At 43.7% G+C, this 27,247-nt stretch overlaps 1 long non-coding RNA gene across 1 annotated transcript; it reads left to right on the top strand.

Annotated features, from left to right (window-relative positions):
• On the top strand, positions 1 to 18,852 carry LOC310671127. The gene is made up of 3 exons (XR_014507810.1): positions 1 to 102; positions 5,486 to 5,596; positions 18,676 to 18,852. It is a non-coding gene; the product is annotated as an uncharacterized lncRNA (long non-coding RNA).
• The last annotated feature ends 8,395 nt before the right edge of the window (positions 18,853 to 27,247 follow it).

Here is a 27,247-nt window from a genome sequence, read left to right on the forward strand (position 1 = left end):
GAGGGCTCAGGCAGTGTGTAAGGGGAGCGTTACCTGAACACCTCAGAAAAGTAAGAATGAAAACTCAGCCTCGCCTCATCACGCTTCCATGCTGAAATTCAGGTTCATCCAATAAAATTGGCTCACAGGACTTTGGGGGACAAACAAAGGAAAGCACTTATTCACACAACTCATAAATGGTTTGTGGAATTCACATCCAGCCGATGCAGTGACAACCACAAGCTAGAATGGCTTTAAAGCAGGGGTAGGGAAAACTGTGGTTCTGCAGATGTTGTTCGATTACAACTGCCCTAACAGTCACATGCAGCATGGCCAATGGTCAAGAGTGATGGGAATTGCTGCCTAGCATCTTGAGGACCTAACATCTTGAGGACCACAGTTTCTCCCACGCCTGCTTTAAGACAAATGTATGGAGGACTGGTCTACCAGTGTCTATTAGTTATGATGACCAAGTGTAATCATTAGTTTCTGGGATCAATTGAAAGTGATGCTCAGGATGAGGTCAGGGACTGACTCTCCATGAACCTGACATCATCACTGTTAATTTTTAGGTGCCAAGCTAAGCTATCTTCAGTTGCTCAGGCCTTTGGTGGTTCGGTCCGCCTCGACTGTGAGGCTCTTTAACCTGGGAAGGTAGCTCATCTAGGAGAAGGAAAACCCTGATCCTGAATCTCCGCTGCCTTGTAGGATATCTTTGGGAGAAATAAAGGCTAAGGAGTAAACCCTACGGAAATCCAGAGTGGAGTCCCTTGTACACTTGTGCCAAACGTATTGCTCGGCTTTCCTTTAGACCAAATCAGCAAGGTTGAGAGGGGGGTCTTGTCATCTGGGCAGCCCAGGACCTCCTGACACACTGCCCAAGCTTGCACTCCAGGGAGGTTCACTTCAGTGCTGCTAACGCAGCCATTTGACTTCACCCCCAGAAGCACACTCCATGCTCTCTTGAGACAGATAGATGCCAACAACTGTGGTGCTCATCTTTTAGTGAGGCACAATAGGGCCTGTCCATATTGCGTTGATGGAGGAGCATTCTAGGAATTTTGCATTGGACATGGCTTTAAAATTTCTGATCTTTTATTTACTTTATCTGTATTTTACGATGTTAAGTCATTTCGATACATTATTTTGGATACTATTGCAACTAAACAAATGCATGCAGAAGGAGAAGAGGGGGCAGCCCCATTGTGCTAAGGGAAATCGTTGCACTGACTTCCACTTGGGCAATGACGTAGTTGCTTTTAATAAGATGCAGACCGCTTGGAAACCCTTTGCATTAGTGGTCTATAAATTACCATCACTCGTTAAAATATATAATAAATAAATAATCTTCGTGGGAATACCAGCTGCTGCAGACAAACAGTGGGAGCTTTCTATTGACTTCATATCCTACTAGGCAATTTATGAAATCACCAGGGAAGTAGGAAGCTGGGCTTGTTCTGATACAGCAACGTTCATCTTATGTTCATACACGTAAAGGGTTTTGTCTTTGTTTGGCAGGGTGGGTGGGAATTGTTTTGAGTGAGTGACTTAGAGTTTGGTGCCAGTGCTAGAGGTCAGGGCCCACTAGTACACATCCAGTAATGTTCAAGGCCAGATGCAAAGCTTTTAGTGGCTGCGTTGCAGTTGATAGTTGCTTGAATGCTACAATAGGCTGTAAGCGTGGATGCCAAATCAGGCCAAGGCTACTAAATGTGTTTAAAGTAACAAACCCATCTCTATAAAATTCACACAGACAACCTAGGAAACCCTAGCACAAGCACATGGCAGGAACGTAATGTGGGGTCTACTTAATGGAAATTCCAGAGAAAAAGTTCATGTATCTTCCACATCAAATTTTAAATCTATTTATTTGTTATTCATTGGATAGTTTATCTTAGCTTATTTGAATTAGTTTTTCTTCTGGATTTATGAACTTTCTAGAAAGGATATCTGTATATGTTGTTAACGAGTTAATAGTATTTTAAAAAATAATATAAAAAAAATAGAAGTTATATGGTTTTAGCAAAAGGGTTATTAAGAATTATATGAACATTAAGTGTTAATGTGTTAAATTGGGAAATTGAAAGTTAAATTGTGTTATGATAAATTACAGACTAAATTGAAGAAGAGGGAAAGGATTTGTTGAACCAGATAATTTGAACCAGAATACAAAAAAGGGAGGTGCGAGGAAGTCGAGGAAATAAGCTAATGAAAGATCTGGATACAAAAATTTGGATTTGTGTTTTTGTATTTTTTTTTCTTATGTTGCATTGTTGTATTGTATTTTTTTTCTTTTTTTGTTGTTGATGTATTGTTTGTTGAATTTGTGTATTGTTTTTCTTTTACTGTTTTTCTTCTATAAGTATAAAATATCTAATAAATTTTTATTAAAAATAATAATAATAATGTTGTATCTTATTAGGCTTTTTAGAAGCATTTTTCAAAACAAGACTCGAGGCAACACACAGAGCATTTAAAACATGCAGAAATTTAAAAGCAAATCAATGGCCTACAACAATTATCATGTAATACTAAAACCACACCACCATATAAAAACAAGCAGAGTCATCAATAGCAACAGTAACCTACTAACAAAATGCTGATAAAAAATTTGCAGCATTCAGTTGCAATAATTTCTGAAGGACTTGGTTGAGTTTAATATGAAAAATATATGCTATGATCAAACCAAAGTCCAGCACTTTAAAAAGTCCCATTGACTTCAGTGGGGAAGTTAATTCCATGCTTCAGACTTTACCACGGAAATCAATGGGACTGAATATGTGGTGTGTACACAACCAGCACAGTGTCAAGAAGTAGTTCAATGACCAAGTAATCAAACAAAAAAATAGCTGAATGGCTAGTTAAACACCTTTTCATATAGTTAGATGGTAATTAGAATTGATTTATGAACAATAGTTCAAACTGCCTAGCCAAACTACTTTTGGTGATGATTGACTACTACAGTTTAATTACTCAGAACAGCAATTACTTTCATTCAGGTGGAAGGGAGCTAATATTTAAATTATTCATAATTTATTATCATACTGAAAACTGTGGGTGAAATCCAGTGTTAGTCATGCTCAGAGAAGATCCAATGAAATCAAGTGACTTAAGTGAGGTCTGCTCTGGGTATAATAATTACTGGATAGCACCTTGTATAACCTTATGTATTAAGAAGAATACAGGCAAACCTACAGGTACCAGCAAAGAATCATAGAATCATAGAATTTTAGTGTTGGAAGGAACTCTAGGGGGGTCATCTAGTCCAGCCCCCTCCAATGCAGGAATCTCAACTAGATCACACACGAAAGATGACCATCTAACCACTGCTAAAATGCCTCTAATGATGGAGATCCACTGTCTCCCAGGGGAGTCTGTTGAACAGTTCTTATTGCGCACCAAGGCACCCGAGCCACAAAGTTCCCAGGAGAACAATAAATCACACTGACACAGAGTATTTTGGTTTATGGGTTCAAATAGGCTTTATTGGATACAGATGCGAGTGGTTTGGCTTAGGCATTGGGGTGAAGCCAGGCTATATCTTGACTCCTGCCCATCTGCAGGGAGTCCACTTAAGGGTAAACCGCCGATGGAGGCGCCCTATGACTTACATCAAATAGGGACACCCCAAGGGTCCCCATAGTTCAGGCTTCAGACAGGATTCACACCCCAGATCCCTTTAACAGGATACCCTTACTGAGGAGGGGCAGGCGAAGGCCTCCACTGTTGAACAGCTCATACCATCAGAAAGTTCTCTCTGGTGTTTAATTGAAATCTCCTATCTGTATCTACTAAGAAATAAGTCCCATCAATACTGGCCCAGTTGTGCCCATTTCCCCCCAAGGATGGGATGAGAAATCTCCTAATTTAGCATAGTGGGGAGTACATTTTCTTCATGCTTATCTTCACAGGGTTACTCTCATTCCCATATCCCGAGATATCATACTGAAGATTGGCCCATTGACTGATTGCCTGCCCTGCTCCGTTTGACAATCAGATAATGTTTCCTTTCCTTTCAGGCTCTAAAAAACAAGTCTTTTTCGTGACATATAAGAACATGATTTGGGTAATAAGAAAGAGCCTTCAAAAGCTTTTTGCACATTCCACTTCAGGGCTTCTTTTATTCTGTAACAAGTTTCCATTCTTCAGACACCACATTACCAGCCTCACTTAAACAATCCCATTCTGCATTAACAATTATCGGGCTCTTTGCCTTCGTTAAGAGGAACAGCAAAAAATGAAGGGCAACTTTCCTGGCTGCCTCCACATGCTCGGTTCCTCAGTGGCTCATTTTGTTACATGGAGAGGCCTCCTGTCTCTGCAGGTACGGTGATTCATAGCTGCTCCAAAAATCTACTCTGAATGGTCTCCATGACACTGCTCATTCTTATCTGCCCCGTCTTGCTGCCCTATGGACTTCTTCTAACTTGACAACAAAATGACAAGTGAAACAGCATCATTTGAATTTTCACTCCATTTATCAAAGCCCTATTCAGGCATTTGTTTCTGTCCCATGGTGACAGGCCAGCTAGCACAATCCCCTCAGCAAAACACCAGCAATGTCTACCAGCTGATGCAGGATTGACACAATCTGAAAGGAGCTACCTCAACATATGTATAGTTTCATCCATGGGATGGATAGGAATCCTGGCTAAGCAGAATGAGGCAATCAGATGCCAGCTAGGAGTGTGGTCAGTGCAAGTGTGTTGGCAGGAATCTTACATACAATATGCTAGCATTCTGTGCTTTTGCAACAACTGTTGGATGTGTTGGGATACAACTCAGCTTGCGCTGTAGGCTGACATATCTGCATGGGAAGAGTAGATACAGAAGAACCTCCAAACCTCCTAGACTATCCCACTTGCGCTGACCTCTTGCTCTTCCTTCAGTGTTAGACTGATACTCTCAGGGTTGCTAGCTTCTTTTCTACGTCCTGCTTCTTCTTCCTTACCTTGGGAGAGGAAGCATCTTTGTGTGTTTCTCCTGCTGAGATGAAAGAGCAAGTGTGGCTCTTTGCATCTTAGTTACATAGAACTGGGATCTTATCAAGTATGTGCTTTCTGCAATAAATAAATATGTCTTTTTTCTTTACTAATCACATTCTGATGGTAAAGTGCTCCTTCAACAGGGACTGGATGCTCTGTTCTGTTCAAGTTCTGAAAGCACCAACAATAACCTCACACACAAAAGCAGCAATCTTAATTCATTTTTTCTATCTTTCAAAGCATATTTCTATACTTTCTCAGGAATGGGGGTTGAGGAAAGATAGACAATGCCTTGAGGAAGAAGAGAGGCTGAATAGTGCTTCCAGGGCACAAGGGGTGAAACTCTTCTCAACAATTAGCCAAACTAGAATGCATCTAATTTGCACAAGCTATTTAGAGTACAGATCTCAGCCTTACTTGGCATGGTAAAGGAAATGTGTGTTTGTGTGTGTACCGAACCCGCAGAGGTGGGCATGTATCATTTTGCACAGAAGTTAAAGAAAATGCATTTTCTGGCTCAGTTTTGCAGGTGGAAAAAAGAATGCACAATTTTCCACAGCCTGATCTTATGTGGTGCTATCGCTCCAAAGAGGTATATCCTGGTAGCATCTCCAGGGCAGCTTGCAGCATCTGTAAGCTTTTGTTTAGACAAGTCTTTATAAACATTCTTCACATAACAATGAAAACGTAAAAGAGGCCCAAATGAATGTGTTGCTGTGACTGGTTTGTGGAACAACCTTGCTAATGTGGCAGCTCGTATAAAATATTTATAACCCACTGAGTACCATCTATTACAGCATGCAGCAGGAGAAGGGGGGAAAAAGAGAACAGCAACATCAGCCTAGCATCTGCACACTCACTGGTGTCTGGAGAGAGGGGGATATTTTTAAATCAAGCAGGGATCTAACGTATGCGACTGTCGGGTGAATTTCTTCCAGGTGGATGTCAGAGGAAGGGTGTGCAGGCAGGCATGGTTCAAACAAGAAAAGTCTCTCTCTCAAAAAAGTGAGAGACAACAACACCAACGAAGACAATCCATGCATTGTTGGACTACAACACCCATCATCCCTGACTACTGGGCATCCTGGCTGCGGCTGGTGGGAACTGTAGTCCTCGAGGAGGATGAGCAATACTTTGGCCACCTCATGAGAAGAGAAGACTCCTTGGAAAAGACCCTGATGTTGGGAAAGATGGAGGGCACAAGGAGAAGGGAACGACAGAGGACGAGATGGTTGGACAGTGTTGTCGAAGCTACCAGCATGGGTTTGACCAAACTGCGGGAGGCAGTGGAAGACAAGAGTGCCTGGCATGCTCTGGTCCATGGGGTCATGAAGAGTCGGACACGACTAAACGACTAAACAACAACAGGAGGATGAGCATCAAGTTGTGATGAGATACAGGAGGCTGGTGGGTGAAGATACATCTCGGAGGAGGCAGCGATAAAATGAGTATCAGTCCTTGAAACATGAAGCTATGGCTGAGAAATAGGTAAACAGGATAAATTTCAGTTGACTTATGAGTACACAAGCCATAGGCCAGGGCATAATTCAACCTGCTACGCACATTCTCTGTAATAAAACTACCCGATATTTCAAGCTGCCAGCACACAATACACACAGTCTTCAAAGGAGCATATAATCAAGAGTCAATCATATTCTTAAATAATCATAAAACAGGCAGCAGCGATCAGATATCCAGCAAGCGAGGTCCGTACACAGAAGCAGCCTTCGTCACACAGAGCCACTGTGGGGGCTAGCGATGCTCATCTTTGCCCCATTCAACTGACTGAAGGATAAGGGGGTCAACAGACAATGTAAGTTGCACAAAGGGATTCAAACCGAGGGAGGTATGATGCTTCAGCCGGTACAAAAGGTCAAACCAGTAGAACCAGTATTCAGAATTGAGTGGAACCAGTGAAAGCAAGCCAACTCATAGGGAGATTAAGTGAGAGGAATTGGGGATAGCACAATGTATTAACCGAGGCTCCCTAAACCCTTTAATTTTTCCTGTGTATGTAATGGGTTGGGTTGGGCTTCTAATTGTCCCTTGAAAGGAGACAATGCCACCCCAAAGGGATATTGTATCCCCTAACTTTAAAGCTCATTTCAGGTAATATAATTGTGAGGCGATGGGAACTTTATCCCTGTCCTTGTTCGTGATATTTCTGCACCTCCACAGAAGTTCATCTAATAATAATAATAATAATAAATTTTATTTATATCCCGCCCTCCCCAACCAAAGCTGGGCTCAGAGCGGTTAACAACAGTAAAGTAATACAGCATTCTAAAATCAATGCATTATAAAATCAGTTCAAATCAAATTAATGGCAACCATTGGGCTAGAGTTCTGTGAGCATTACCAAAGGAGGGGGTCAGGCACTGCCTTGGCCAAAGGTCTGGTGGAACAGCTTCTGTCTTGCAGGCCCTGCAGAAAGGTATCAAGTCCCGCAGGGCCCTAGTCTCTTGTGACAGAGCGTTCCACAGCCGAAAAAGCCCTGGCTCTGGTTGAGGCCAGCCTAACCACTCTGTGGCCCGGGACCTCCAAGATGTTTTTGTTTGAACACTATAAGGTCCTCCGTGGGACATACCAGGAGAGGCTGTCCCGTAGGTACGAGGGTCCTAGGCCGTATAGGGCTTTAAAGGTTAAAACCAGCAATCTATAGCAAGTGATTTCTAAAATTCTGAATACAATGCAGCAGCAGTTTTAGAAAAAAGAAAAAAATACCTAAAAATAAAAATGAGCCTTATCTGGAAAGGACCGAAACATTAATTGCAATTATTTCAAGAAATACGGTTGTTTCCACAGTGATACTCACAGCTAATGAGGTGGAGATAAATTAAGCCCCGGCCTGACAGATCTTTTACAGGGGGAGGAACATCTGGCATTCAAGAGCTACACCAATCAGGTCTCAGATTAATCTCTGCAAAGCAGCACGTTTCTCCCTTGCTCACTCTCTCGCTCTCCAGTCATGACTGCTGGTTCAGAAAATAGGTTGTTGAGTGAGCCACTGCAGAAATCTTCCTGTCATGAAGAACTCATTAGGTCAGCAATAAAGTGATTTATCAAAGTTTTGGATAGCAGCCACCGGCTTTGCCTGTACAACAGATTCAATTGTGATGCTTAAAAGCAAAAGCTTTACAAATTGCCATTATAATCTCATAAGTATGCCTCCTCCATAGACAGGTTGCTCCTGGCCACTGAAGTGGACCAAGCAATACAATCCTTCTTGACCTCTATTATGCATTGTCACCCATCCAGATGTGATCCATCAAGCTAAGTATTCATATTTCAAATTCTGATGAAAGGGAGATTGTGCTGGGGGAGTTCCTACAAGGCAAGAGATACTGAATAGCATATTATTACCTTCTCTCGAATGAACAGCATTGCTATTTTTTTTTGTTTTGTCAAAGGCCTGTAAAGTATTGAGGAAAGGAACAGAGAAAGCATATAGGGAAAAGCTCAACCACAGGCAAATATTCATTTCATACACATAGAGAGGCTTGTACACAGAGAATATTTGATTTATCCTTTGCTACAGAAACACTGCATACAGCTCCAATGTCCCATATTCTCCCAAGCTGGCAAGAGATCTGTGTACCTTTAACACATATACATGCATACATACAAAAAACAAATTATGAAGTGAAGCACATAGCCCATCCTAGGGACTTGCACATGCAGCAGTTCTTAGGATTGGCAAAGGTGATGTGCTCCTTTCCTTGGAAGGATAGGTGTTTGATTGACGCATTCATATCCAACATCTCAGGCAGAGCCACAGGATTATTTGTTCCCAAAATGTCAGATCCCCACGGGTCCCAAACCTTGAAATCCAGAAGCACTGCATTTGGTTGGTAGCAATTTGCCATAAAAGGGAGCTGCTGATGCCTTATGCCTCTTAAATTCTCCTCTTGCGCACCTGCAAGGCATCTAGCCAGAAAAAAGTACTGCCACCTGCTACATGATGGGCCCAGGCTGATTGAGCTGTTTCGTCATGACTAGTGGGTTTTCAGGTTTCTACGGAAACTTGCTTTGCTCTTAAATCTGAACAATTCTTACTTCTTTGTTTAAAGGCTTCTTTAAGTTAAAAGCACTCTTTGTGCAACTGCCATCTATGCCAATTTACTTCCCCCACCTATTTGGCTGCCTGCTACAGTTCTACACTGCTGTAGGTTCTGTTTTCTTCATTAGACCTTGATAGACACCTCTTGGATCTGAACCTTTAGTCTGATAGGACCAGGGCATTAAGAACTTGCAGCTGCACCGACCTTGGTATGTCATCAATGGAGAAAGTGGAGAGCATTTCCAAAAGCCAGCCAATGAACTTCCCAAGAGTTCCATAGTAGGCACAACCTGGATGACCTTGAAGGACTTTGCCCATGGTCCACCTCACACAGCAGAGTGCCCCTCATGCTTGCCTTTCCTCTGACCCCCAGGTGAGAAGACAGGAGGGTGGAATGAAATGTCAGAGATGAGCCTCCAAACACATAAATGCTCAAGAGAACCTGAAATTAGTTAGAAACCATCTCACCCATCCCAATTGTTTAATGTCAAAGGCTTCAGAGGCATAGATTCAATCAACAATGAAGAGGAAGCCAAGGAGTAAATGAATTAGAAGTCACACCTTGCCTGCCATTTTTCTTCCTGGGGTGAGACATATCATAAAACATTTACAGTTTCTTTGGTGCTAGCAATCAATGTAAAGTGTCATTTGTATACAGCTCACATCTTCCCAAACTAGGGGAAGCCCTGAAAAACCTTCCTAATGTCAAGCAGTAATTGCATTTTTATAACATTAATCACCTTTTATCATTACTTTTCAATTTGTTGAGTCAAATGCCACATTTGCTAGCATTAGGCTTCTGTACTGCCTCTGCATTAATTACACAGACAGATTGAATTTGTTACCATGTTGTTAAGACCCAGCACATAAATAAAAATAAGTGGACTTCCTTTCTCAAGGTTCTAATAATAGGTTAGGCCAAGACTCCGATTAGTACTTGTCACATCATCCAAAGAGTATGATGAAAGCTTCTGGGGCAATGGGGGGAAATGGACTGTGAATTCAGAAATTATCCCTGCCACCTGAGGCAGTCCCTGGTGCACTTGAAAGACAAGGGTGGGGCAGTCATTACTATAGCAGGGCATCTTGCTGCTTTAGCTCTTTGGTTCCAGGCGTCTGGGGTGAAGAACTTCACTGGTGACTTCTGTGTTAAGAAGACATTAGAAGGTTGGGACAAGGCGTTCCTGCCTGTCCCTGATGTATGCAGACCTATCGCACCCGATCTCTTAATACTTCTTCTGCCTCAATTCTAGTTCCTTTGTTCTCCTTTATATGAGGCACAGTTGTTTTCTGCTGTTGCTTTGGTAGCATTTTATGGGCCATTCTGTCCTAGGCATGTTGCTTGATTCTGTCAGAGTCGTGTAGTGTGGACACTCCATCTTGTTCTGGGTATACAGAACAGCTGCTTCACTGGCCATTGGGATACAGGGATACTGTTTGGCCCAGGCTACTTGTCAGTGGGTGACAAGGCAGTGGTTGCATTGGGAGGGACTGTTGCCCACCTTTCATTGCCTGGAGGCAACCTTGCCCCCCAATTTCATCATCGACTTGGGTGAGACTGATTTCATCCAACAGACCGGAATCAAGATCCTTGCCAGCATGTTGAATCTGGACACAGGGTCCAGGTACGTTATTGGTTTCATTGGTGCTCTTGGAGTGACATGTATGGAAAGTGGTTGACCACCCCACCAGGGTGGATAGGGGCTACCCCCCTCCGCCCCCCAAAAAAGCCTGGTTAAAGGCTTTATTTTGTCTCACAAGGATCATACATTCCACACGGGACAATCCATTCCGAGCTTCCCCGCTTTTACTGGGATGGTGGGTGTCTACTTCTCTCTTATGGGTTGCGGCTTCTTCTTAGAGAGCTCTTTTTGAGCTATTGTTTGTTTTGGGAAGGGGAAAAACACACACATACAAAACAAGAATTTGCATTATTAAACAATCACTCATTGAATTTCTAGATAAAAGACTTCCAATTCTCCCCCCCACACACACCTTTCGTTTGTTGTCTTAATATTTTCTTTTTTATTTTTATGTATGTACAGTGGTACCTCGGGTTAAGAACTTAATTCGTTCTGCAGGTCCGTTCTTAACCTGAAACTGTTCTTACCACTTTAGCTAATGCGGCCTCGTGCAGCCGTCGCAGGATTTCTGTTCTCATTCTGAAGCATAGTTCTTAACCCGAGGTACTATTTCAGGGTTAGCAGAGTCTGTAACCTGAAACGTCTGTAACCTGAAGCGTCTGTAACCCGAGGTACCACTGTATGTATATGTATTTGTATTTTAATTCAATAAAGATGTTTTGGGAAGGAGGTGAACTAGCTGGAACTGTTTGCCTCCTGTGGCTGTTAGTCCAGGTGGGAAAAACAAGTTAAGAGCTGGCGGGATAGTCACCTGAGGCAGGGGCGGGGTTACTGGGTGTGCATTTAAACTTGGCATGCACACTGACCCAATGGGGCCACAGTGTGCTTGTCAAGTTCTTATGCCCACGGTGCTCAGAGCAAGTAGGAGGGATTCCTTCCTATCCTTTTTTCTGAGGCCACTGGCAATGCCAATAAACATGCCCAGGAGTATGGAGGGACTTTGGCCACCTCATAAGAAGAGAAGACTTCCTGGAAAAGACCCTGGTGTGGGGAAATATGGAGGGCACAAGGAGAAGGGGATGACAGAGGATGAGATGGTTGGATAGTGTTCTCGAAGCTACCAACATGAGTTTGACCAAGCTGCAGGAGGCAGTGGAAGACAGGAGTGCCTGGCATGCTCTGGTCCATGGGGTCACGAAGAGTCGGACACGACTAAACGACTAAACAACAACATGGAGGGACTTTATCCCTCCAGTAACAGAGAGTCTCCCTGCCCAGACTATGTTTTGATCTGATTAATCAGGTTACATGTTTTGTAGATCCTCTCAGCTGATATATTTTTAACAAACTATTCTCCAAAGTTGGTGTCCTAATCTTCTTTAAGAGTGTGATGGCAATATAAGCATACAATAGAGTTACAGCTATGTGAGAACACGCCAGGGAATTTGTAATAATATGAAGAGATAGAACTCTTCATGATCCCAATATTTTCAACTAATTTATAGCATTCTCAGTCTTCTAAAAAAAAAAAAACATTATATAATTGTCTAATATTAAGTATGAAATGTCTGACAAAGGTTTACTAGGAAGGTTTATTATCTGGAATTCATAAGAGATTGCTAAAAAGCACATGGGTCGTAATTTTGAAATAAGATGGGAAAGTGTCTTGGGAACTCAATTATCTGAAGAAAAATGAGAAAATAACTGCTTCAGCTGTGTTTATGTGTGTAAATGTTTAACGTTCATATTTCAGAGGCATTTCACACCTGAAAGGATAAGAAAAGTTAGGACCAAAAAGAAAAGAAAATTGTAGGATATATGGCACTGATAAAGCTGATTTTGTGCATATTTTCTGGGATTATCCCAAACTCAAAGTTTATTAGAAAGATATTTTAGTACCATGGGCTGAGCCACTGATTGCTCCACTCACTAACCCTCTTGCTATTCCCTGACATTAATGCCCTGGAGCTCCACACAAAACTCTGTTGTTTAAAACATATTTTCCCCCTTTCAATGTCGTTTCCTTTCTCCCTGTACTCAAACCTCTGCTTCTTCCATTTGTCATATGCCACATGTGAGAAAAATAAAGGATGTGGGTCCCTCAAACATTCTCTAGTACTTTACTCAAACTTCTGCTGTGGTTTAAACCTACAAATCTACAATTTTCCTCTCAGTTTCCTTCATCCCTGCTTCACTCAAACTTCTGTCATCATTTTAAACTACCACTTTTCCCCTCTGAGTGTCTCCCTCCCCTTGCCTTCTCATACCCATGGCATGACCAATGCTCTCGTGCAACCTGCCTACTCTTGTACTCCCCTCCACCACCCTGACTTTGTGTAATTCTAGGATTGTTATGGGGCTGCGGGTGGCACTGTGGGTTAAACCACAGAGCCTAGGACTTGCAGATCAGAAGGTCGGAGGTTCGAATCCCCACGACGGAGTGAGCTCCAGTTGCTCGGTCCCAGCTCCTGCCAACCTAGCAGTTTGAAAGCACGTCAAAGTGCAAGTAGATAAATACGTACCGCTCTGGTGGGAAGGTAAACGACGTTTCCATGCGCTACTCTGGTTCACCGGAAGCGGCTTAGTCATGCTGGCCACATGACCCGGAAGCTGTACACCGGTTCCCTCGGCCAGTAAAATGAGATGAGCGCCACAACCCCAGAGTCGGTCACGACTGGACCTAATGGTCAGGGGTCCCTTTACCTTTGGGATTGTTATGAGGTACTACAAATTCTTAAATGGGGGCTGCACAGTGACAACCTTACATTTTAATGTACATTGAAAGAAATTAGGTGCTGTTGTTGTTTTTTAAAAAAACACCATGGAAAATTCCAGATACAGTGGTACCTCCAATTGCGAATGGGATCCATTCCGGAGGTCCGGCCGGATCATAGGTTTTCGCAACCCAGGGATCACTGTTATACGCATGTGCGCAGTGGTAGACCGCTTCGGAGCATACGTGCGTGGCAAAATCCGATCAAATACTTCCAGGTTTGCCACTTTCACAACCTGAAGTTTACGTAACCCAAAGGTTGCGTAACCCGAGGTGCTATTGTATGCCACAAAGGGGGGAGGGAATCTAATTATATGAAATCCTTCATTGATCAAAGTAGCAGCTTCCATTTTCAGGTGGCTTAGTCCAATCCCGTATCTAATACAAGGTTCGCCAATGTGATGACCTCCAGATGTTGTCATGGTCAATAGTCATGGATGATGGGACTTGTAGTCCCAGAAACATCTGGAGAACACCACGTTGACTAAAAAGAGAGAGAACCCGCTGTCTTTGAAAGGTTCGCTTGAGCTAAGTTTTGAGTCCCAAAGATGTTTGAAATAGCTCAGTTTGTGCATTAGCATAACATTCCAGGTTTTTTTCTCTTCCATATTTCTAATGTTGGCAACTGATCCTGTTTACAGTATTTAGCCATCTGTATTCTCCCCACAACTGGCAGTGTTATTATCAAACATCTATCCTCAGTTTCAACATATAAATTCACATATCCTAATAATATAGTTATGGGGTCACTAAAAGGATACCCATGGGCACAACAGCACCCTCAGTCACTCTCCCTTCCACCTCCCAATTCTTAATTTTTTTAAAATTGATTTTTTGTTTGGAGGGGGTGTTGGCCAGTTTTATTTTTGTTTGTATCTTGTTTATTTTGGGGTGCATACAGGAGTTTGGGCTGGGGGATTCTAAGCATCACCATTTTCCCCTCTGTGAAATGGGTATTTTTTTGGTACCCGCAACAGTTCCTTAGCTTTCCAAATGTGGCCCTGGGCCCAGAAAGGCTAGGGATACCTGCTATGGTCAAGGACATTATAGAAATTTCATATTTTGCAATATTCTCATGCAAAACAAAATATTCTGCTATTTTTGTGCCATCTTACACTCCGGCCAAAAATGTTCCATGTTTTAGAATTACTGTGTTAACTTGGCTCCAATGCGTTTTAAAATTATAATAAGATTATTTATTTAAGGGAGCCAACTGGGCTCTATTCTAGGTTGCTCCCTATGCAGAGAAGCACAGATGACATTCATGACTAGGGCAGGAAAAAACCAAAGCTTTAGACTCTAAAGCTGTGAGTGTCGTTTTTATAGTAGTTTTCAAATGCTCCAGATTCTGATTTCCCCCACTCCCTGTGATTTTCTCTCCGTGTCTCTCTGTCTCTCCCTCTGCAGCTGCAACATATTTGCAAGGCGTTTTATCCCATATATTACCAAATAGTGTATGAGAGACAGAGCTGTTCAGAGCGTGACATGCGGGGGAAGCAAAGGGTGCTGGGCAGTGATATAAAGGGCATCATTGTTACAGGGCTCCAAAACATAACCAAGTATATTCTGTAAGCTACAATCCTCCCCTGGACGTCGCAGTCAGGAGCTGCATACATAATTAACACCACCGAAAGGACAGGGCTGGTTTGCGTTCGCAAACCACACATGGATTTCAGCACCGAATAACGTTTCCAGAAAGTGATGCAAAACACAGCACCACACGAAGCACGAAATAGGGCAAGCAAGGAATTCGGCAGCAGCTGAGGACAAATTATGCAGGCGGCTGGGTACTCAGCCAAAGGGGCGAGGAAGCGTTATCGACCGGGTATGCAGAGTTTCTGGCCAACGTGGGAATCATAGTGGTGACAGGGAGCTGAGAAAGGAAGAGGTAATTTGGCACTATTTTCCGCCTCTTCCTTCCCTCCATTTCTTGTGGAGAGAAACCAGCCACACCAGTAGGAAGGAACGCTGCAAAACATTGACAGGACTGGCAGTTCCCTGGGAAAACTGGGTTTGAACAGGACACGTAAATATTGGTTTGCCCATGGGAAAATAGAAACCTATGGCAGATACAGTTTTGTGCAATTAGGCTGATGGGAATCATAGTCTATACAATGGTACCTCACTTCAGGTTACATACACTTCAGGTTACAGACTCCGCTAACCCAGAAATAGTGCTTCAGGTTAAAAACTTTGCTTCAGGATGTGAACAGAAACCGTGCTCCGGCAGCGCAGTGGCAGCAGGAGGCCCCATTAGCTAAAGTGGTGCTTCAGGTAAATAACAGTTTCAGGTTAAGAACGGACCTTCAGAACGAATTAAGTACTTAACCCGAGGTACCACTGTATTGCTGTCTGGATGTTTGAAGGGCCCAAGCTTAGGGAAAGCTGACCTGCCCCCTTATTTGACCCAATGTTTCTCTCAAAAAATATGAGGTAGGGCAACAACAAACACAGTATTTCCCATTTCCAGCAGAAAAGCAAACAAAACCCAAAGACTGTAATATATGAAAAAGCAGTATTGCTTTACATTCCTATTGGAACCGCCATTTCCATGTGTATTTCCCACTTAGCACATATAGCCACTTCAGCTCATGAGAAAATCCTTTCCTTTTTTATTTAAGCAATCGGGCAAAGCATGCGTCATATCTGTCTTTGGCCCAACGTCCTTCCGTGACATGGAATGACAGCCGTTGCTCTTGCATCTGACAATGGAATCAAGCAAATGCCAGCCTGTCATAGTTCAATTCACAGTGGACAGATGGTTTATATATGAATAAAATGAAACCCCAATGAGGGCTGAGTAGACTGTCAAAAGTCCACATGGAGAAGGACGGCTAAAGAGTTTGACATGAACTTGAGGAACCTATCATTAAGTCATGCTTCTACCATGGACTCATTTAACCCCAATCCAGCAAGGGAGACACATTTGCAAAAACAGGTGATTTGAGTGTACCTGCAGACTGTACTGCAATGGTCACCAAGGCTCCCCTGATCTGACTGGAGGTTTGTTTGTTTTTTTCATTTGGATAGGGATATCCATCCTATCCACACCCGCTAGCAGATGTGCATGGCTCGAGTTATCGTGTGGCCTCGGGCAAGCCACATTTCCTCAGGTCACCATCTGTGACATTGACAGCTACTGCCCTGGCAAGGCTGTTGGGAAGAAGAAGACTCTGCAAGCATTTTTCAAATCAAAATGCTTCACTTAAGAAATAAAGCAGTCAACTAACAGCCTGGCTACATATTCCAGTGTGCAATGCTGGGAGCAGAGTGGGGGACCACTTTCACCCCAAAACAAAGTGGGATCGTCGTCAAAATCGAGACCCATCTGACCAAGGTTTGTATAAAACAAGGAGGTGGTGTTGGTGCATCTTTGAAATCCTTTCATTTGTCAGTGGTGACACTGACGCATTGAATTGTGCCTCAGGGTCTTCACTTGCTCCACATGGCGTTTGCTACCATGTGGGAAGCTAGGCCTCCACAACAACTGAGGGCCAAATCAATATATGGTTTCCATAGAGGCTGCTGAAATTTGCTTTGATGAGACATCAAAGTGATGTTGAAAGTCATTTTTTAATATCATCCGGTCTAATCAGATAGAGACTCTTCATGCTAGGACGACACCATCCTAGCAAGATTCTCCATGCTGATAGCTATTAGGTTTAACCTTTCAGACATTTCAGTCATGGAGTTACTTCATGGGATTCCTCTCCCACTCCAAGCCTCCAGGAAAGGTTGAAAGGAAATAGTGTCCCTATTTTAGCTAGAACAACAACAACAACCTTGCACTCTCTCCTGCTGCTCTGCAACTTGGACTGCATAACACCTTTCTTGGCAGTCCCACCTACCTTGGGGTGTGAATGAAAGGAGCAAAACAATTTGTTTTTGATCCTAGACAGACAGACAGACTTGAGAAAGCAGCTTTGCTTGCTCAGATGGTGATAAACACTGGGCTATTGTATTGGTTTTATGGCCAGTGCTGTCTTTGATGCAGAGTAACTTGGAGACAATGTACTGAAAGGAATATTTTCTTTCATCTTTTAACATCCAATGGCAATCCCAAGAAGTTAATTGCAACAGGAAAATGTCATGCAAAGGTAAAATGAAATCATGCTTCCTGATCCTGAGTAATTCATTTGACCTGCTCAGTTGCCTGCTGTCTCCTGGCACGTTGTTGCTCCTATGGTAATATTATCTTCAAGATTGTGGGCTTCACCATTCTAGGGAGCAAGATGTTAGACTAGATAGACCTTTGCTTTTCCAATCTGAGCTGGAAAGAGTGTGGTAATCTCTCGGGCTGGTACCACGACAGAGATTTCATCTATTTGTCCTTTCAGTGACCAAACTGCTGGTGCAAGGGAAAATATAGAAAGGAGAATTCCTGGATGCCAAGATCCAGTATAGGCTGTTAGACCTTTAAAATATGCTCTTGTGAGTGCCAAAAACTTCCCTCTAGCATAGAAAAAGACCATGCATTTGGTAATTTAAAAATGGTTTACTTACCAACTCTCCAATGGTCAGATTCATGTGCTTTTCCGTACAGCATTCATAAAAAGTTGCACAGGAAGTAATGATTAGTTTAGTTCCAAAGTGGATAAAATTCCTAAATTACGGGTATAGAAACTCAAGAGTGGCTTGTGAGAGCCATGCAGCTAAGTTGAAGGAATCAGCTTAGCTTCTTCACATGCTGAGTTCATCAGGGAGACTGGAGGAACAAAGGCTTGATAAACCTAGTTCCTGCCAAGGTGAGCTAATCCTGGCAGGACAGTTTACTCTGTGGTCTTAACCCCTTCATGCATTAATTCAGTCTTAAGCCAGATCTGCACCCTACATTAAAAGCACTGTTGTACTACTATAACAGTCTTGGCTTCCACCGAAGTATCCTGAAAACTGTAGTTTGATAAGGGTGCTGAGAGTTGTTAGGAGACCCCTATTCCCCTCCCAGAGCTACAATTCTCAGAGTGGTTTAACAATCAATCCCATCCCACACACCTAGGTGACCTGCATCTTCCTGGTAAGTGGCATTCAGTCACCAGGCCTGAGTGATGATGTAGCTGATGATGTAGCTGAACACACACACACACACACACACACACACACACACCAATTCATGCTGCAAAAGCATACAAATTCTTTTAATTTAGTATCTGCTTTCCAAATATAAATTAACAGCTGTATTCACAGTATGTCATCCAACTAATTCAGCTACTTGAAGAAGCCTGTTAGATCTCTCGGTGCACCGAGCAGCCTCTTCCTCTGATCCATTTTTCCTTTTCTTCTCCTTTTTAAATTTAGGGTGAAACAAGATTGTTCCAAGAGTCCAGCACAGCAGGTAAACTTGCTTTATGTTGCCTGTATGCTTCCCTGCAGCCAAGCGCATTTGCACATCAACAGTATTGCTTTGCAGCAGGGCTACCCAGTGACATTATCTTCAAAAGTACTTCAAGGCCAGTGGAACGCTGCGGGGAGCTCTGCTTTTTTAAAAAAGAAAAAAAAGAGAGCAGGAATAAAGGAAACCTCACAAAACTTATTTATGAATTTCCTTGGCAATGTTGATTCTTTTACCAGCCCTAGCAATAGTGATTAGGGCGGGAGTTAGCAGAGATTCAGGACTGCACCAACTCAATTTGCCTGGTCACCTTGCTGCGCATCAGAACATTTCAGCATCCTTGGTGTGCTTTGGGAAATGTTTGACCGCTGCAGAGGGCACTGAAATCTAAGGCTATGATCTGATTTCTCTCCCTTCTCCTTGCACACTGTGTTTTTCAGCTGCAGGTTTTCAGCTGTCAAAGAATCTGACATCCAGTTTTCAGGGCTCCACTGTGAGAGAGGTCTTGGGTGAGCCAGGAGCTGGGAACTAGGGGCTGTGGGGCAGAGCAGTATTCAGGACTCAAGAGTAAGTCAGAACCCAAGGAGAAAGCAGAAGGGAGGCAGGAGTTGGAACCAAAAGGACGAAGGGACAGGAGAAGGAGCAAGTCTGAAGTCAGGATTGAAGAACAACCAAGGACATAGGAACATGGCAGAGCTCGGGCACTGCCCATACTCCTTTCTGTCTAGTAGGCTCCAAAGGCCAGCCTGGAAGGGGGGAGGCAGTCCAAGGCCTGAGGTACTTCACCACAAAGCAGCCAGCTGCATTCCATGGGGCAGCTGCACACAGATCCCAGCAGCTCCTGTAGTACCATACTGGCCCGAATATAAGCTGCAATTCCCCCCCCCCCAATTCTGACCGCGAATATAAGTGCAGCTTATATTTGCGACCTTACAAAAATTACCCTGTATGCAGCCAGGAGCGTGGGGCAAGCAGTGACCGCCCTAGACGTAGTCGCCCATCCTCTCCCCCAAGGCCAGGGAGGGTAGAAAGCGAGGAAGGGAGCGGCTTATATTCAGATATTGTCTTTTTCTCTCTCTCCCCCCCCCCTTGACTTTTAAATGTGCGGCTTATATTTGGGTGAGGCTTATATTCGGGCCAATATTGTTGCAAAGGTGGCACACCAACCCCCAAATTCCAGGGAGTTCCAGGCACTCACCCAGGTCATGCTTCCATTGTGAATCAAGATGGGGCAGAGACTTTAGTGGCTTCATGTGCATATGTACAACTTAAGCGTAAGTGGAGGGAGTTGCAGATCTTGCAGCGTTGTCATCTCAAAAGTGACAATTCCCTGCTTCCCTCATGGAATCAGCCAGCTTGCGTCTAGAACAGCTAGCCATGCCCCCTAGTCTCTGGGTTGCAGTCTCTCCAGCCAGCAGTTCTGGCCCTCCAGCCCCTGCATAGAGTTCTAACCTGTCCAGCAGCTCATGGGCCTTTGTTCTCCCTTCTTCTTCTCAGCAACTCCTTCCCATCATCTTGGCACCCTCTGTTTTGCCCAGACTCACATGCCTTCTTTACTGTATGGATGCCTGGCCGTTGTTTCATAATGGCCTACATTCAACAAGCATGGCCAGGCTAGTTTGCCTAGAGCTCTGTTCCATGGGGTCATGAAGAGTCGGACACGACTAAACGACTAAACAACAACAACTGCTGCAGCCTGTATTTTCCCTTCAATATAAAAAATATAAGCTAGATTCTGACATTCATTATTTTATTGGGTTTAGGGGGTCTCCCTCCCAAAATTATAACAATGTCCATAATGTGGGCAACCACCTGAATGTCATGATTCCATGCATGTGTAGCTAAAGAGATAATTTAGAAGAGAACGTTAACTCCTATCCTGAGTGATTCTGAGGAGAACAGCACTGCGGGTGGGTTCAGAATAGAAAGGGTGGCTAGAGAATGGAGCATTCTGTCACAATCTGTGGCAGCCACAGAAAGACCCACACAGCTGGGCATTTCCCCAAAACCAGACATAACAGAATGCTCCTTTCGTTGTATCCCACTTGGTTAGACACACACCAAGCAGTCATGCCAGAATACCGGTTTAAGGCTGTTTAACCATCCGGCTTTAAGAGCCTAGAGAAAAGCCTATAAGCAGGCTATTAGATGTTTCAGATAAATTAACAAACAAGTTAGCAGGCTCAATAGGGAATGGAAAGGAGAGTAGATGCTAGCCGTGAGGGGTACACCCCACATATTCTCAAAACACTTCCATACCAGTGGTTCCATAGACTCTTTTCTTCATCAAACAAAACTTCACAAATCCACTGCTCTTCATGCTTTTTTCTCACTACTTGAACAATCTTTGCATTGTGCTTAAGGATGCATCAGGCAGGAGATGTTTTTAATCATTGGTCTCCCAGACAATATGAATTGGGGGCTTTCATACAGCTGGTGAAGAAGAACTGCCCAGGATTTGGGGATAGGTAGGATCCAGATGGCATCTGATGTAATTTGGGGGGGGGCTGTTTGCTTATGAACATGTTGCTGGGTATCAGTAGAATGGCGGGGATAATGGTAACACACAGTTGTGTCATGCCAGGAGTGGGGACCCCCCCACCCAAGATTCAAATCAGCCATGGAGTTTATTGAGTGACCCTTAGGGGAAAACCGACTATCTGAAGGCATATGGGGCAGTGCAAGAGTAGGGGCAGCAGTCCATGCACACCACAGTGAGCTTCTTGAAGAGTGTGGCAATAAATATAGGCAATAAATTGTTGTTGTTTAGTCTTTTAGTTGTGTCTGACTCTTCGTGACCCCATGGACCAGAGCACACCAGGCACTCTTGTCTTCCACTGCCTCCCGCAGTTTGGTCAAACTCATGCTGGTACATCCCCTTCTCCTTATGCCCTCCATCTTTCCCAACATCAGTGTCTTTTCTAGAGAGTCTTCTCTTCTCATGAGGTAGCCAAAGTATTGGAGCCTCAGCTTCAGGATCTGTCCTTCCAGTGAGCAGTCAGGCTGATTTCCTTCAGAATGGATAGGTTTGATCTTCTTGCAGTCCATGGGACTCTCAAGAGTCTCCTCTAGCACCATAATTCAAAAGCATCAATTCTTCAGCGATCAACCTTCTTTATGGTCCAGCTCTCACTTCCATTAGCTAGCAGCACTCATTTCCTGCAAGCTTGAGTCAGCCACACGGGAGTATATTGAAAGAACCCTGACAATCATCCACTATGTCAGGGGGCAGGAGGAATGTGGCCCCTCCAGATGTTGCTGGACAACAACTCCCATCATGCATGACCATTGGCCTCACTGGAGGGCCACAGGTTTCCCACACCTGCTCTAGGGGCTATTTTCCACCCAGGCAAACAAAACATACCCACCAACAGTGGGCCACATCCAAGGCTGCAGATCTGTTGGCACAAGAGACTTGCATGTGTGCAATGGAATTTCTTCCTCTCTTGTTACCTCCGCTCCCTCACACACTCTCAAAATCAGCTCCTGAGGGTTGGCAGATCCTCCAGAGCAGATTTGGTGAGAGGAGAAACAGAAGCTCCATTGCACCAGCAGAACTGAGTTGGGATGCAATGCCTTGGCAATGCCTTTCAGTGGCCCCTTTCCATGCCTAACCTTTAATGTACCTTCTGCATATTCCCATCCAAGTTTCACACTGACAAACAAAAATGTTTCTTCATCCACCTCCTTTTTTGCCTCACCTCCTCCTCAGACTGGAGCTGATTCGAGGCAATCGATAGAAGAGCAAAGGGGTGTCTCTCAAAATGAGCTCATGGCAGTTTCAGTTTTGAGCAAACACTTGAATGCTTTCCAGTTTGGCTAAGTCGAATACAGCAGACAGCTTCAGAATGGAATTCTCTTGCTAGACGAACGGAAAGAGGTACCAAACACCTAGGCATGCAAAATACTCTCTCGTCCCCTTGCTACAGGGCCTTCTTAACTTTAGTTTCCACAAAGACAAGCCTGCCTTAATATATTGCCTGCCAGATGATTGGCTGAATCCATTGTCCCATTCCACCAAGGCATAGCTGGCAGAGCTATAACTCTCCAAAGCTCACCAAGGTAAGCAACAGAAATGCTTGATACAGGATTTGAATTATAATTCTGAGCAGCGTCAAACATCTCAGACCCGGAACTCAAAAGCCATAAAGAGTTCAAAGGCAGCTTGCGAACTGTGCTCAAACTCACAGCAGAGTTATAATGGAGGAGCTTTCGCACTGTTCAACTTTCCTATTCATCAACTGTAACGCCACACCAAGATCCCTCTCGGTATCTTTTGCCAGTGGCTCTTTTAAAGTGGATGTTATATTAATAATCCAAGAGCTTTTTCTAAAAAGAGTTAACCTCTCGGGATAAGCTCGGCATCACTGCCAACAGAACATTTCTCATTCAGGTTGCTCTGTCTCGTAAAAGGATGGAGGGGAACCGCAAAATGGAGGAGAGGAAAGGACAAGTGAGGGGGGAGGAAGAAGAGATGGTGTCCACAAGGAAGAAGCCAGAGCAGGATTTTCTGTAATAAAATGATACCTAGTTAGCTAAAACGGTGTGGGTAGGGCTGTGTAGGAAATCTGGAGGTACAGCAGGAAAGGCTATTCATCCTTCATGTCTTCTCATCATGGTTCCAAAGGGAAACGGTGACCCAAAACAGTGTCATGGCAGCCTTCAATAATGCTGGCAGTGTGTGTTAGTTGCCAGTTCGGAACAACGGGAAGAGCGGTGTTTTACTCAGATGGATTCTAAATAAATAGTATTCAAATCATGTGACTCCCTTCAGTTAAAAACTCAGAAACTTAGGGAGCATGAAATGAGTTGCTTCAACAATTAAATTGCATGCCCCTTCTCTCCTCTCTGCCCTCCAAATCAAGCGCTAATCAGGTATTCTCTTCCACCAATGATTACACCACATGACAAGCAGAGCAGGGACAAGCCTGTTGGCCCCATCTTCTCCATTGCATTCCTGTAGCAAATAACATTGCCATCCATGTATTGATGAGGCAAAGCTGGGCAGCAGAGAGACTCTTCCCTGCACACACACAAAATGATGCTGAACTGTGGAACAGTGAACTGCAAACAGGTGCAAAAAAAAAGTGAGTATTTTTGGGCAGAAATTTGGGAAACTCTTCAGCCTCTCCCTCCCAAAGTCAACTTTTTACAACAAAGTTGTCGATTTGTATGAAGGCCACAATGAGACTATCAAGCTTTATATTTAAAGTGTGGGGACCAGTTGGATAAAATTCCACCCCACACATTAAGGTTCAGTGACTTGAAGGTTTCAACTTTTCTAGCTTTCTCTCATCCAATAATCGGTGTGTGTCCAGTTGGTTTTCTCATACTTGCCATCAACTAAAGCAGGCATGTCCAAAGTCCGTTTCGGGGGCCTAATCTGGCCCGCCGATTGGTTTAATCTTTGTTTCCTGGGGTAAAATCCTAAAAAAAAAAACTCTCAACAACTTCAATCTTAAAAGAAGCTCCACAACTTTGGTTGGCCCCCACGGCCCTTCACTTCATCAAATCTGGCCCTCTTTGAAAAAAGTTTGGACACCACTGATTACTAAAGTAAGCAGTTGTGCAGATGAGAGTGAGGTAAACCTGTGTCAGACATCTTGAAACATGAATTGTGTTCTCTTGTTTGGACTTTACATACACCTACAGTGCTGAAGTTCAAGAAGCTACTGAACCAGTCAGCAAGCTATCCTCTAAAGTGGCTGGGATGCGAAGGAGGGTCAGTTATCTGGGCTTCTGCATTGCCTCCAGTCACCACCTCTTTTGCAGGCATAACTATATTTGGAAAAGGCCTGGTTGCAATTAAGTTTTGAGTGAAACAATGGCACACACCCCTTGTTTGGCATCAGACCTGCCAGCATCAGGGTTCCACCATCAATCCAGAGCAAATCCAGTAAGCTGGTGTGTCATCATATTCTGCCAGTGTGATGGGATTTGTTACTTCAAGTTCAAAAGTTTGTCGTTCTAGACGAAGGGCCAAGACAAACTTGTAGCAATGGTATTCATCACACAATATGCAGTGTATATCCATAACAGAAGCCATGCTGTAAGAGGCAGAAGATACTGTCAACACCAACAAGGCAGTGTGATGGGATTTATTAGCAATGCTGCAGACATTAACTCTGAGGAAGGATTGCTCTGTTTGTCATATTGCAGTAGGACTTCTGCAGCTCTCCCATAAAGTCCTGCAAACTCTACCAGCAGCTGCACCAGAGTGCGCATTTGCCAGTAAACATATGGCTGGAGCAAATCTTTATTTGAAGAATGCAAACCTATGGAGCGAGATATTGTTCCACAGCACCTGCAGGGCAGCTGAAAGACATCTAGCCAAGACCAGATAGATAGATTCAATAGCGAGTGTGGAAGAGTTCGTTTCAACAGCACACAGCACAGCAAGGATGTTCCGAGCGTTCCACCCTGTGAAATATGTTGCCTTTCAAAAAGGATAATAGCTTTTGCAGTCTTATGAAGCATGACAGATGCAGCCTTGCATCTTTTACAGTGCAGAGTTACTAATATACTCTCTTCATTCTATGGCTAAGCTCTGCCTATATATGTACTCAACACATTCCCTTTTCTACTTAAGATTATGTTGCCCCATTGCCATTCGTCTATCAACACATCCCATTTCCTATTCAAGCGCACGTCGCTGCTATTGCCATTTGTCTGCGAGATTCTCATAAAAGGCGCATTTCAGTTGCCAATAAAGGACATGAAGAAGTTCAAACACTAGATAGATAAAACAGGCACGAGTTGAACACAAGAAGAGCCCACTGTTCTCACAGTGGCAAATAGGGGTGGCAGACCCTCTAGGGCTGACCTGAAGTTCCCAGATTGGGCTGCACCCCGCCTCCTGCGCCCAGGTAGCAGGGGGAAGCCTTAAATCTCCGCGTGAGCTCCATAAATAAATAAATAGTTAAAAAGAGTGTGGGAGTAGGGGGCGAGGCAGTATCCTAGTGCATATGGACATAAGTACTCTCCTCAATCAGACCAAAGCCCTATTTAATCACAGAATCATGTTTTCACAGTGCCTAACCTGACGCCTCTGGGAAGCCCAAAAGTAAGACACAAAGGCACTATCCTGTTCCTGCTTTTCCTCTGTAACAACCGGTATCCGCCACCAGCTGGCACTGACCTGTGACAGAGCCTTTTCAGTGGTGGTTCCCTTGTTGTGGAAAGCCCTCCCTAATGAGGTATTCCTCTCTTCATCATTATTGGGCTTCAGGGTGGATTTGAAAACATTATTGTTCACCCAGACACTCGGTGCCCGTAGAATACTCTTCCTGGCAACCTTAAGTTCATTGGATGGATTAATGTTTTAAATTAACTGCAAGGTTTGTGTGTGTGTGTGTGTGTGTGTGTGTGTGTTGGCTTTCTTTTTCTTATTCAGTTGTGTATCTGTTTAGCACCCTGGGCTCCTTCCTGGGGAAGGATAAGATATAAATTCAATCAATCAATAAAATCCAGAGGTATGTTGTTGCCATTGAAGCCACAACAGCCAGATAAGGAGATCTGAGGGCATCTGGGGAAGGGATCTGTCACGCTCTCAGTGGCATCCTTGGAACCATGCCAGGATCCTAAAAGAGTCCTTGTAACAGAGATGATAAATAACCAATTTATTTTGTGACATTTCAAGAAAATAGTTCAGTTACCCAAGCACACAAATTGAACCCAGAGGGGTCTGACCACAACTAATCACCTCATTTTGTGTTCATTTTCATGAATGTTGCATAGTGGTATTCCTAGGAGATTTTCATTGCGAATGAGACTATTCACATATTTTCGGTGTTACTTTATTATTTACTACACTCGTACCTCGACTTTCCTCATAAGGAAATCGAGGCAGCATACATAGTCCTCCCTGCCTCCATTTTATCCTCACACCAAACTTGTGAGGTAGGTCAGGCTGAGAGATAGTAACTGGGCCATGTGAGCATCATAGGCGAACAGAGATTTCAACCCAGGCCTCCCATTTGGTGGGGTGTGATTCAATTATTTACCAGCAAGTCCAGGTTGTGGAATTAAAGTTGATTTGGCACTTTTGCACAACAAACTCATTTTCTCCCAAACCAGACTTTATGTAATAAGGAAAGTGAGGGGAATAGGCACTGGAAAGTGGGGGACAGCACTTTCTTGACACAATGCATTCTAACCTTCCTGTAAACAAATCATAATGAATGCTCAGTAAACAGCCAGTGTCATGTAACGTCCCTGGAAACTTGGCGTAAAGAAGTCTTAATGAATGCTCAATAAACCTGTTACCTGCAGGTGATCCTAGTCCGATACGCTGCACTATATCCCCTCATGCCATTGGCTATGGAGAGTCACATGGCCATGTTGATGATGCCATGATATATTTACGCTGCACTATATCCCCTCATGCCATTGGCTACGGAGAGTCACATGGCCATGTTGATGATTGACATGATGGCATTATGGATGAGTCATTACAGCCAACAGGGTTAAGCAGCAGCATGGACAAATGAGGAGAAGGACAATGAAGAGAAATTTGACACTGAACAAGCAGCTGCCAGA

Source organism: Podarcis tiliguerta (genome assembly GCF_965153285.1).
Source record: "Podarcis tiliguerta genome assembly, chromosome: 2".
Taxonomy (NCBI): Eukaryota; Metazoa; Chordata; class Lepidosauria; order Squamata; family Lacertidae; genus Podarcis; species Podarcis tiliguerta.